This window comes from Nylanderia fulva, unplaced genomic scaffold, assembly GCF_048542155.1.
Source record: "Nylanderia fulva isolate GAGA-0341 unplaced genomic scaffold, ASM4854215v1 Scaffold384, whole genome shotgun sequence".
Lineage (NCBI taxonomy): Eukaryota > Metazoa > Arthropoda > Insecta > Hymenoptera > Formicidae > Nylanderia > Nylanderia fulva.
This window is the reverse complement of record NW_028190460.1, coordinates 75,692-88,173: the sequence shown is the minus strand read 5'-3', so window position 1 is coordinate 88,173 and position 12,482 is coordinate 75,692. Positions and strand designations below refer to the sequence as shown.

The 12,482-nt window shown below is 33.4% G+C and overlaps 2 pseudogenes; one reads left to right on the top strand and one right to left on the bottom strand.

Moving 5' to 3' along the window:
• Window positions 1-7,258: 7,258 nt before the first annotated feature.
• On the bottom strand, window positions 7,259-7,775 carry LOC146722010 (uncharacterized; annotated as a pseudogene).
• Window positions 7,776-11,379: 3,604 nt separating this feature from the next.
• On the top strand, window positions 11,380-11,896 carry LOC114934414 (uncharacterized; annotated as a pseudogene).
• Window positions 11,897-12,482: the final 586 nt, after the last annotated feature.

The following is a 12,482-nucleotide window of genomic DNA, read 5'->3' as shown; positions in this document are numbered from 1 at the left end:
CGGGATAGAAAATGAAACATGGGAGCATGTGATAGGAGAATGTGGGGGAGAAGGGGGGAAGGGAAAGTGGTGGGAAAGAATGAAGGAAATACTGCAGGAAGGAGGAGAAGGGGAAGGATGGATGAGAGAAATAGAGAAAAAGAGGGAAGAGGGGAGAACGGAAGAAAGGAGGGAGGGAGGGGAAAAGGAGGAAGGAAGGATGAGGAGGAGAATGAGTGAGGTATGAATGAGGTGGTGGAGAATGTATGGGGAATCGGAAGCCGAAGCGAAACGATAGGTAGGGACGGCTCTTTCTCTCTCTAAAGTAGTAGATAAGTAGGTTAAGGTAGAATTAAGTTATTTGTAAATTAGATGTAAGAGTAGAGTTAAGAGTAGATATAAGTAACATTGTAAGAGGTTGTAAGGTTGGGGAACGCTCCTTCAAAAGCGCCTTCAATCCCTTAGGGGACGAATAAAGAATTGAATTGAATCTAGCAGGAACATCGCATATAAAAAATTTAATTTTAAAAGAATAAGTGTGATCTTTAATTTTTATACCATGAATAGTTAAATTTTTTGCTTCTTCTGTGAAAGATTGTAAAAATACATTGGCATCTGTGGGTTTTTCATGTCCATGATAAATTCCAATGACATCAACTTCATTGTAATTTTCAACTAAATTACATAAAATGGGATAAACTTGACTACTTGAACTTTTGAATAATGGCAGGCCATCGATGTTAATGTTAACTTCAATACAGTGTAAATTTTGAAAAGAACATCGCGATAAAAGTCTTTCGATGCAATTACTTAAACCGAAATGATAGTAATGTCCTGGTGCAACGACGTCTACATTGATTTTTCTGGGAGTTCCTAATAAACTGCGAGCATTTTTAGGCAATTCCGGATATTTAAGTTTCATATTAGATATTAATTCATTTAACGCAGTATGAGTTATATTATTTTTAATTGCCCATTCTTGCAACCAAGATATAGAATTTGGAAAATCAGTAGTGGAATTTATAGATTTAAAGTTATTCACAAAATTTGTAGATTCAAAGTTATCAAAATTATGTTCTGTATCATCGGGATCACGGTCCGAATTATAATTATTCACGGTTTCTAAATCATTATTGATATAAAAATTATTGCAATCCTCTAAATTATTATTTGAAACTGAAGGTGTACTTTCTAATAATGGCATTAAATTCTTATTTTGAACATTATTAATTACTAAATTAGTTATCTCTTGTGCTCTTCGATAATATTTTCTTCTTATTTTTGGCATTTTTAAAATTAATATTAAAATTTAAAATTTATTAATATTTTTCTACCTTTAATTAATTGATGAAAATCCGTTGAAAATTCGAGAATCGATAGAAATAATAATCTAAAAAATTTATAAATAACGCTATTAGCAATCAGTACAAAAACATTTAAAAAATAAAACAAATAAACAATAATCGGAAAAAAGCGTTGATTTAGTAACGAATGTCCCATGTATACAGGGTGTTTCAGAAATAAATCGCCAAACTTAAAAAGCATATTTTATTTACTGTAAGGATGAAAACAATAACAGATTTTAATAAATCTTTTATAACAGATTTTAAGAACATTTGAAACTGTAACATTTCATTACAGAAATTGTTGAAAATAATTTTCTTCCACATTAATGCACGTGTCGCATCGACATCGCATAGATATTATCGAAGACGTCCAAAAATTCTCGAAATATTTATTTTGTCACACGAAATGATAATACGATTTCGGAGTACTTTCACAGTAATAATACAAATATCATAAATGATTCTATAATATTATTACAGATCCATCTAATAACTTTTTGTTTATTTCTAATAAAAAGTGAATAGGACAATTCATGAAACGAAGCGAGATATATGTTGCCCGATGTAAATAAAAAATGTTTATAACTTGAAAAGAAAGCTATTCCGAATGTTTATATACTTTTTATCATTATAGTGAGTAGAATATGCTCTTAAAGTTTAGCGATCTATTTCTAAAACATTTTGTGTATAGATTATTATCATTAAAGATTATAGAACATAGGAAACGAATATGAAAACGAAAACGTTCAATCAATTATATAATGAATGAAGGAAATTATGCGTGCGTGTGTGCGTGCGTATGTGATGTGTGCGTGAATGTGACAAAATTATTATTATATAATTATAGTAAAACGTCTTACCTTGATAAATTTCTAGCAAATGTCCAATAGATTGTGCAATGGTCGCAACCTCACAGCACTACACTACGTGTATGTATACGTGCTTACAATCGTCGACCGAATAAGGAAAGGTTCACTGACCCAAACATTACACTATCCTATAATAAGGATTCGCGGTTGTTTTGGTCTTGCGCATCACCGCGTGCGAGTACCGCGACGTCAAGGACGAGACGCAGTACCGTTAATTCTGACGGGGACATGTGCCCCGATAATAAATAAAAGTAAATTTATAGATTTAAATAAAATAAGTTATTATTAACAAATTATATTTAATTGGTATATAAAAAAATAATAATTTTAATATAAAAATAATTAAACTAAACATTAGTGTAAAAATAATTATAGTAAAAAAATATTGCGATACTAAAATAAATATTTAATAATAAAATACAATAATTATTTAATAATAATAATAATAATATACATATATTTTGATCGTGGCATTAAAAGAACAGATTTTGTAATATTAAAAATTATTTCTCAAATATATAAGTTTAGTTATAACATTAAATGATACTATAAAAACATTTTCAAACATTTTTTTATATATAAGTAAATGTTAAAAAATATTTGTTGTGATATATTTATTAATAACATATTTTTAATATATAATGACATATATTCAATAAAAATTAAAGGAATTTTTGAAAAATATTTTAAAACATTTTATAGGAACGAAAGGCAAATATTTTTTAAACGTTAATATAAAAAAAAATCAGTATTTAAATTTGAACATATATTGAATGTCCATAGGATGTACTGTTTAGGACATTTGATTCATATCCAAAAAAGGACATCCAATTTATGCCCTATTTATGTCCATGGACATATGGACATAAATTGGATTTAAAATGTACGTCCATAATACATCCAGTGCTATCTGGGCATGGGTTTGCAATAAGATAGAATTCTACATGGGTTTGCAATGGATAATTTTTGTTAATGGCGTGCCCTTAACTGGTCGCCTTTTTTTACCTTTTTTTAAAGGTGAGTTTTTAGAGATTATATCATTCATTTTTGTATATTTTTATGACCGGAATAGAACAATTATTAAACATGTTTATCTAAACTTCTTTGCTTAAAATGTTGTGTACAATCATATCCTAGAATCCTGATCATTCCTCCTAAAGCACCCTATTTATATAAATTTACCCATATGTGTGTGTGTGTGTGTGTGTACTAATGTCGAGCATTTTTTATACATTTTTTATTAAATTTAGATAAAAGTTGCAGGATTTCGAAAAAGAAAAAGTTGACACAGACTTTTTCCTAAACGGCGATTTTCAAGGTTATTTAAAGGTCACTTATATTTTCAAAATAGAATTACCTTAATTTTTCTCATATAAATCGATTCCTCGCAATATTTACTATAAAAAGTTGTAAAGGTATAATTTTTACATAATCTTACATAAACTTCGAAATATTACAAATATTTTATTCTATGAAATATTTCAGTTTATGTAAAATTATGTTAACTATCTTTTAAATTATTCACTTTTAGCCATCTTACCCTTACAACCTTTTATAGTGAATATTGCAACAAATTGGTTTATATATATAATATATATATAACATCAGTTATTATTAATTGATGTTTACATTTATTTTTAGACTTACTAGAGCTCTAATGCTCCACATTTTTTGCAAAAACTGTTTATTCTACAGATTTCAATTATGCTTTTAAATGATAATTGAATATTTCCTTTTTTTAATTATTTTTATTATTATTTTTCAATCTCAATCAACTTTTATAACTTTATGCCAGCACGATACAAATACATGTGTCTTTATTTTTTTTATTATTTTCATTATTATTTTTCAATCTCAATCAACTTCTATAACCTTATGCCAGCAGGATACAAATACATGTATGTCTTTATTATTGTATCAACTCTTGTCTTTTCCATGTAACCATGTCTTCATAGTTTGAATTATCCCTTCATCTTCTCAATCTTTCGCAGAGATTTAATTAATTAAATACACTTCACACGAAATAAAGTTTGCTGGAAGATATACAGCAAACGATAACTGTAAAAACATGATTACGTGGAAAGAACAAGAGTTGGTACAGTAAAGGCAAGTAAGTAAGTACATGTAATGTATCGTATTGGCATAACGCTATATCCGCGGAGCAGATAATGTGGCTGTAGAGGTAGTCTGCAGTGCAGCTAATGTGGACGTAGATGTTGATTGAGATAATTGTCTAATATAAAATAGAATTTAAAAATTTAGTTTAAAAAGCTGTTGCATATATAAATAAAGTTTATTTTTTCTAAATTTGGAATATGTTTAATTAATTAATTTTTTAAGTCTATGTTTAATAAATTTTTTAAGTCTGTATTCAATAATTTTATTCATTTGATAAATACATGTATGTCTTTATTTTGATATGTTTAATATAATTAGAAATTCATTATTAATTAGATATGTAAACTATAAATTCATATATAATATTTGAAAATATATGTGAATATTTAACTTAACGAGCTAATAAGATGTTAATTAAATTTTTTTATTATATGTCATAAAATAATATTACAAATGATAAACGTTTCGGCTGTACGACAGTCTTTTTCAATATCATTATCGCTATGTTAATATGTCTTGACGGTTCTTATTTTGATATTTTAGAAAAATTGTCTATGTCATCATAGCATAGAGGTATATATACAGCGCTCTGACATTGCGATTTACAGATATTGATTAGCTTCGCAAAAAGTACACATTGTGACAATGTTATTTAAAAAGAAATATTTTATCGTCTCGACACAGACGTAAGTAATCACTATTTTTTTAAAATCTAATATTTAATATTCGGGCTGACACATCAATTGTTTCACAGCATATTACATACTATAACATCATGAACTACAGAAATCTGATGTTCGAGAGTAGGCGATTTATCTCAAGTCAACAAGCATGAAATTTGTTACTGCGTTTTTCACATTATAAGCCGATAGATTTTATATTTATAATAAGTTCGGTCTTACCAAATAATTTAATTCTTTGACATATTAACATAGCGATAATGATATTGAAAAAGACTGTTGTACAGCCAAAACGTTTATCATTTGTAATATTATTTTATGACATATAATAAAAAAATTTAATTAACATCTTATTAGCTCGTTAAGTTGGTCTTTTAATTTATTACATATTACATTTCTTAATATTTAATTCTAATCCATACTAGCTCGCTGTATTTAATACTATTTCTAATCTGTCTGTCGCTTGCTTAAAGTCAGCTGCCAAAACTATAATATCGTCTAAATATAGCGTCATTATTCCGTCGTTAACCAATGGTCGAAAAATTTGACTAATAAATCTTTGGAATACGGGAGGAGAGTTAGACAAACCGAAAGGAGCCCTCAAAAATTGATATTGACCTTCATGCGTAATAAATGCAGTGTATTTTCGACTTTCTTCATCAACTTCTACATGAAAAAATCCATTTTCGAGGTCAAGCGCACTAAATAATTGCGCATCCTTCAATTTATCTATCTGATCCTTAATCAATGGCAACGGATACCCATCTCGTTCTATAATTGGATTGAGTGGCCGATAATCGATGCACACCCGTGGAGATCCGTCTTTTTTCTTAACTACAACTACCGGACTAGCATATTCGGAAGAACACAGTTCAATTATACCATCTCGGAGCCATTCTTCTATTTGTTTCTCTACTATTTTCTTTTCCGGCGTAGCTAATCTACGTGGTCTCTGAAAAATCGGTTTTTCGTCCTTAAGCGTTATTTTAAGTTTAATTCCCGTCGTTTTACATTTTTTAGGCTCATATTCGGTTATTAATTTTTTAATTCTGTCCCTTGTTTCCGCGTCTGGAATTCCGCTTCAATGTCCGCTTGCGAATCTTCCGGAATGTTAATATGGGCGAGAAAATCGGCTTCTAATTTTTTAAAGACAGTCACGCCGTCTTGATTAAAATTCAAATTAGCTTGTTCTAATATATCCCTACCAATGCTTGCTTCTACGTTCATCGTCTCATAAGGCACAACATAAAATGTCAAAGAAAAGTCATCACCGTCTATACACACTACAGTTTGAAAATAGCCCACGGCTTTAGACTCACCGCCTCCAAATCCAGAAAATACGCGCGTCGATTGAGCCAGTTCAAATTTTTTCAGTTTCGCGAACGCATCCTCTCGAATCAAACTAGCAGGGCTTCCCGTATCTATAAGCGCTCTTAAATTTTCGTTACCAATAACAACATGTTTGATTACATTAGCCAAGGCCGCGCTTACCAGATTAACCGCCTGCTCCGCTTTCGAACTAGAACCGCTTACTCTCTTTTCCGTACAATTTCTTGCTTCGTGTCCGAATTTGTTGCAATTAAAGCATTTTTTTCCCAGTGCCTTCTTATCACAGTTCCTAGCGTGATGTCCACTTGCGCCACAATTGAAGCAACGCATTGACGCTCCGTCCTCCCGGCTGTCAGTTGTCCTCCCTCCTTCCGTTCTCGCGCAAGAATTTCCTACCCGCGTTTCTCGTCAATTCGTCTCGAGTCTTCGTGTATTTTGACGCTTTGTCTGGTTGGTTTTTCCTCATTTTTTCATAAATCTTGAGTTTATCCTTGAACCCACGAACGGTTTTTGCTCCATATAAAATCATTTTGTTACTTGCTTCGTCGTTGATGCCGTTAATCACATAATCAATCAATGCATCCAACTCCGCCGCGCCTCTTGAACCAGCTCTCTCATCGCTAAAAAATACTCTTGTACAGTCTTTTTTTTTTCATCCTGCGTTTCTCTAACATTTTGTGTAACTCGGCGCTGGTAATTTTAGTGGCGAACTCTTCTGACAATGCATCCTTCAGCTTCTTCAACGTTATAATAATTCTTTCGCTCTGTATGAATAATTTGGCCACGCCTTTCAGCGATCTTTTTGCGAAGACTACCTTATGTAGATCATCCCAATCGAACATGGCAGCGGCTTCCTCAAAATCGTTAATCCAGTATTGAACTGGATACGAATCGGTTCCACTAAATGCACGAACCGAATCCTTCACATCTCTATAATTTAAGATAAATTGTTTAGCGTCGCTATTCGCATTTCTTTGCCTCCTACCTCTTTAAGGTTGACGGTTGTTTCCTCGTTCTATGCTGACTATGCTTCCTCTTTCCTTATCGGCATCGGCATTTTCGTCGTTGATCTCGTCGACATCATTCTCGTCGTCATTTCTATCATCCATCTCGTCGTCGTCGTCCTCGCTGCGAACTGATCGCAAAGACCCGACGTCCATCAGAGCCCTCACTATCCGCTCTCTCAGCTGCTCGGCATTTCCGGTGTATGCAATGCCAAGAACATTGCAAATTGATATCAAATCTCCTATTGAAAATCTCACAGCATATTGGAGCTTAGCTCTAAATTCGGCTGAGTCGTCGTTGAATTCGAACCCGCGGAATTCTCGCAGTCGCCGTCGATTATTCCTATCTCCATCTTCCTCAAAAATAAATTTATGCATGACCACTATCACCGCTCGCGATGCTGCGGCAATTTTTTGTTTAATTGCAGATATTTGCCCTAACTCCTCCATAACTTTGTCTATCGATTTTGCTTTTGCAAACGGCGATTGGAGATTTTGCGTTAAGCTCTGGAATATTCTCAGTCATACATACGTTGTTCATCTATCTTCGTTCCTCCTTAGGATTCTCGAACGCTCTCGATCCCTGCTTACTCGCTGACTATCGTCTATCTTCGTTCTTCTTTTGGATTCTCGAGCGCTCTCGATCCTTGTCCTACATCTTCTTCTCGTCTTCCGCCTCTCGTCTTTCGTCTTTCGTCTTTTCCTCGTTTTTCGTCTTCTTCGTCTTTTGTCTTATCTTTGTTCCTCGTTTTTCCTTCGTCCCTTGTCTTATCCTTGTCTTTCGTCTTTCCTTCGTCCCTCGTCTTCTTCTCGTCTTTCGCCTTTACTTCGTTTCCTATTCTTTGAATTTCCTCATTTCTCGTACTTCATTTCACACAGTCTTTCGGCTTTCCGCTCTTCCTTTCGGGCACTCATTAACACTTTCTCTTCGACTCGTTTTGGCACGGACGAGCCCCCAATAATTTATAGGATTCTAACAGAGACACTCTTTATGATTTCAATCTGAATGTATTTCGGATCTCATTTACAAAGTTTCGGAGATTACATGCTTGCTCACTCGTCACCTTGTTCGCGGGTCTATACTCTTATTTATTTTTGTTTAGTGCTCGCTGCATGCGCTGTTATGATCGCGCCTTACATACCTAAATTCACACCCGTAACAAGTGGGGTTCAATGCCCGAATTCGCATAGATACAATTGTTTCCTTTTCAAATCCCACATATATATATTATTAATAATATATTATTTATTGCTTATATAGGCAATAAATAATATATATTATAATAATATATACATTTAGTACTTACTTTTTGCACCGTTGTGGGCTATTGCGACAGAGAAGCGTTATTTTTATTTTAATTCGCCGAAATTTTATTATGTACATAATTTTAATTTGCCGAATTTCCGTAATGTACATAATTTTAATTCACCGAATTTTTATTTTGTACAAAATTTTAATTATCTTATTTTTATTATGTACGCAATTTTTATTCGTGAATTTCTATTTTGTTCATAATTTTAATTTGTCAAATTTTTATTGTGTACATAATTTTTATTTCTGGATTTTTATTACGTACATAATTTTAATTTCCAAATTTCTATTATGTACATAATTTTAATTCATTGAATTTCTAATTTCTATTAAGTACATAATTTTAAATTAAGAGTTTAACAAGGCTCTGTAATATAAATATAAATTTAACGTATAAGACAGGCAATAAAAGCCAAATTGTGGATGACAGTGCGTTATCCTAACGAAACTAAATTTTTTCGTTAGAATTAGATACCTGTGCACAAGACACCAAATTTTACTTGGACACGGCCAAGATTTAAAATTAGAATAATCTCTACAAGAGATTTAATTCCATACATCCCCTCTTCCCCCCTAAGGAAATAAATGTAAGAGAAAAATATAGATCCGAAAGTCGCTGAATGGGGAATCGAACCCGAGACCTTTCGCTTGCCGGGAAGAGGGGGGAAGAGGGGATGTATGGAATTAAATCTCTTGTAGAGATTATTCCAATTTTAAATCTTGGCCGTGTCCAAGTAAAATTTGGTGCCTTGTGCACAGGTATCTAATTCTAACGAAAAAATTTAGTTTCGTTAGGATAACGCACTGTCATTCGCGATTTGGCTCTTATTGCCTGTCTTATACGTTAAATTTATACATAATTTTAATTCACCGTATTTCTTTTATCTAAATAATTTTAATTTTCCCAATTTTTATTATGTATATTATACATAATAATATTTATACATAAAAATATTATATACATAATAAAAATTGGGAAAATTAAAATTATTTAGATAAAAGAAATACGGTGAATTAAAATTATGTATAAATTTAACGTATAAGACAGGCAATAAGAGCCAAATCGCGGATGACAGTGCGTTATCCTAACGAAACTAAATTTTTTCGTTAGAATTAGATACCTGTGCACAAGGCACCAAATTTTACTTGGACACGGCCAAGATTTAAAATTGGAATAATCTCTACAAGAGATTTAATTCCATACATCCCCTCTTCCCCCCTCTTCCCGGCAAGCGAAAGGTCTCGGGTTCGATTCCCCATTCAGCGACTTTCGGATCTATATTTTTCTCTTACATTTATTTCCTTAGGGGGGAAGAGGGGATGTATGGAATTAAATCTCTTGTAGAGATTATTCTAATTTTAAATCTTGGCCGTGTCCAAGTAAAATTTGGTGTCTTGTGCACAGGTATCTAATTCTAACGAAAAAATTTAGTTTCGTTAGGATAACGCACTGTCATCCACAATTTGGCTTTTATTGCCTGTCTTATACGTTAAATTTATATTTATATTACAGAGCCTTGTTAAACTCTTAATTTAAAATTATGTACTTAATAGAAATTAGAAATTCAATGAATTAAAATTATGTACATAATAGAAATTTGGAAATTAAAATTATGTACGTAATAAAAATCCAGAAATAAAAATTATGTACACAATAAAAATTTGACAAATTAAAATTATGAACAAAATAGAAATTCACGAATAAAAATTGCGTACATAATAGAAATAAGATAATTAAAATTTTGTACATAATAAAAATTCGGTGAATTAAAATTATGTACATTACGGAAATTCGGCAAATTAAAATTATGTACATAATAAAATTTCGGCGAATTAAAATAAAAATAACGCTTCTCTGTCGCAATAGCCCACAACGGTGCAAAAAGTAAGTACTAAATGTATATATTATTATAATATATATTATTTATTGCCTATATAAGCAATAAATAATATATTATTAATAATATATATATGTGGGATTTGAAAAGGAAACAATTGTATCTATGCGAATTCGGGCATTGAACCCCACTTGTTACGGGTGTGAATTTAGGTATGTAAGGCGCGATCATAACAGCGCATGCAGCGAGCACTAAACAAAAATAAATAAGAGTATAGACCCGCGAACAAGGTGACGAGTGAGCAAGCATGTAATCTCCGAAACTTTGTAAATGAGATCCGAAATACATTCAGATTGAAATCATAAAGAGTGTCTCTGTTAGAATCCTATAAATTATTGGGGGCTCGTCCGTGCCAAAACGAGTCGAAGAGAAAGTGTTAATGAGTGCCCGAAAGGAAGAGCGGAAAGCCGAAAGACTGTGTGAAATGAAGTACGAGAAATGAGGAAATTCAAAGAATAGGAAACGAAGTAAAGGCAAAAGACGAGAAGAAGACGAGGGACGAAGGAAAGACGAAAGACAAGGATAAGACAAGGGACGAAGGAAAAACGAGGAACAAAGATAAGACGAAAGACGAAGAAGACGAAAAACGAGGAAAAGACGAAAGACGAAGGACGAGAGGCGGAAGACGAGAAGAAGATGTAGAACAAGGATCGAGAGCGCTCGAGAATCCAAAAGAAGAACGAAGATAGACGATAGTCAGCGAGTAAGCAGGGATCGAGAGCGTTCGAGAATCCTAAGGAGGAACGAAGATAGATGAACAACGTATGTATGACTGAGAATATTCCAGAGCTTAACGCAAAATCTCCAATCGCCGTTTGCAAAAGCAAAATCGATAGACAAAGTTATGGAGGAGTTAGGGCAAATATCTGCAATTAAACAAAAAATTGCCGCAGCATCGCGAGCGGTGATAGTGGTCATGCATAAATTTATTTTTGAGGAAGATGGAGATAGGAATAATCGACGGCGACTGCGAGAATTCCGCGGGTTCGAATTCAACGACGACTCAGCCGAATTTAGAGCTAAGCTCCAATATGCTGTGAGATTTTCAATAGGAGATTTGATATCAATTTGCAATGTTCTTGGCATTGCATACACCGGAAATGCCGAGCAGCTGAGAGAGCGGATAGTGAGGGCTCTGATGGACGTCGGGTCTTTGCGATCAGTTCGCAGCGAGGACGACGACGACGAGATGGATGATAGAAATGACGACGAGAATGATGTCGACGAGATCAACGACGAGAATGCCGATGCCGATAAGGAAAGAGGAAGCATAGTCAGCATAGAACGAGGAAACAACCGTCAACCTTAAAGAGGTAGGAGGCAAAGAAATGCGAATAGCGACGCTAAACAATTTATCTTAAATTATAGAGATGTGAAGGATTCGGTTCGTGCATTTAGTGGAACCGATTCGTATCCAGTTGAATACTGGATTAACGATTTTGAGGAAGCCGCTGCCATGTTCGATTGGGATGATCTACATAAGGTAGTCTTCGCAAAAAGATCGCTGAAAGGCGTGGCCAAATTATTCATACAGAGCGAAAGAATTATTAAGACGTGGAAGAAGCTGAAGGATGCATTGTACAGAAGAGTTCGCCACTAAAATTACCAGCGCCGAGTTACACAAAATGTTAGAGAAACGCAGGATGAAAAAAAAAAAGACTGTACAAGAGTATTTTTTAGCGATGAGAGAGCTGGTTCAAGAGGCGCGGCGGAGTTGGATGCATTGATTGATTATGTGATTAACGGCATCAACGACGAAGCAAGTAACAAAATGATTTTATATGGAGCAAAAACCGTTCGTGGGTTCAAGGATAAACTCAAGATTTATGAAAAAATGAGGAAAAACCAACCAGACAAAGCGTCAAAATACACGAAGACTCGAGACGAATTGACGAGGAACGCGGGTAGGAAATTCTTGCGCGAGAACGGAAGGAGGGAGGACAACTG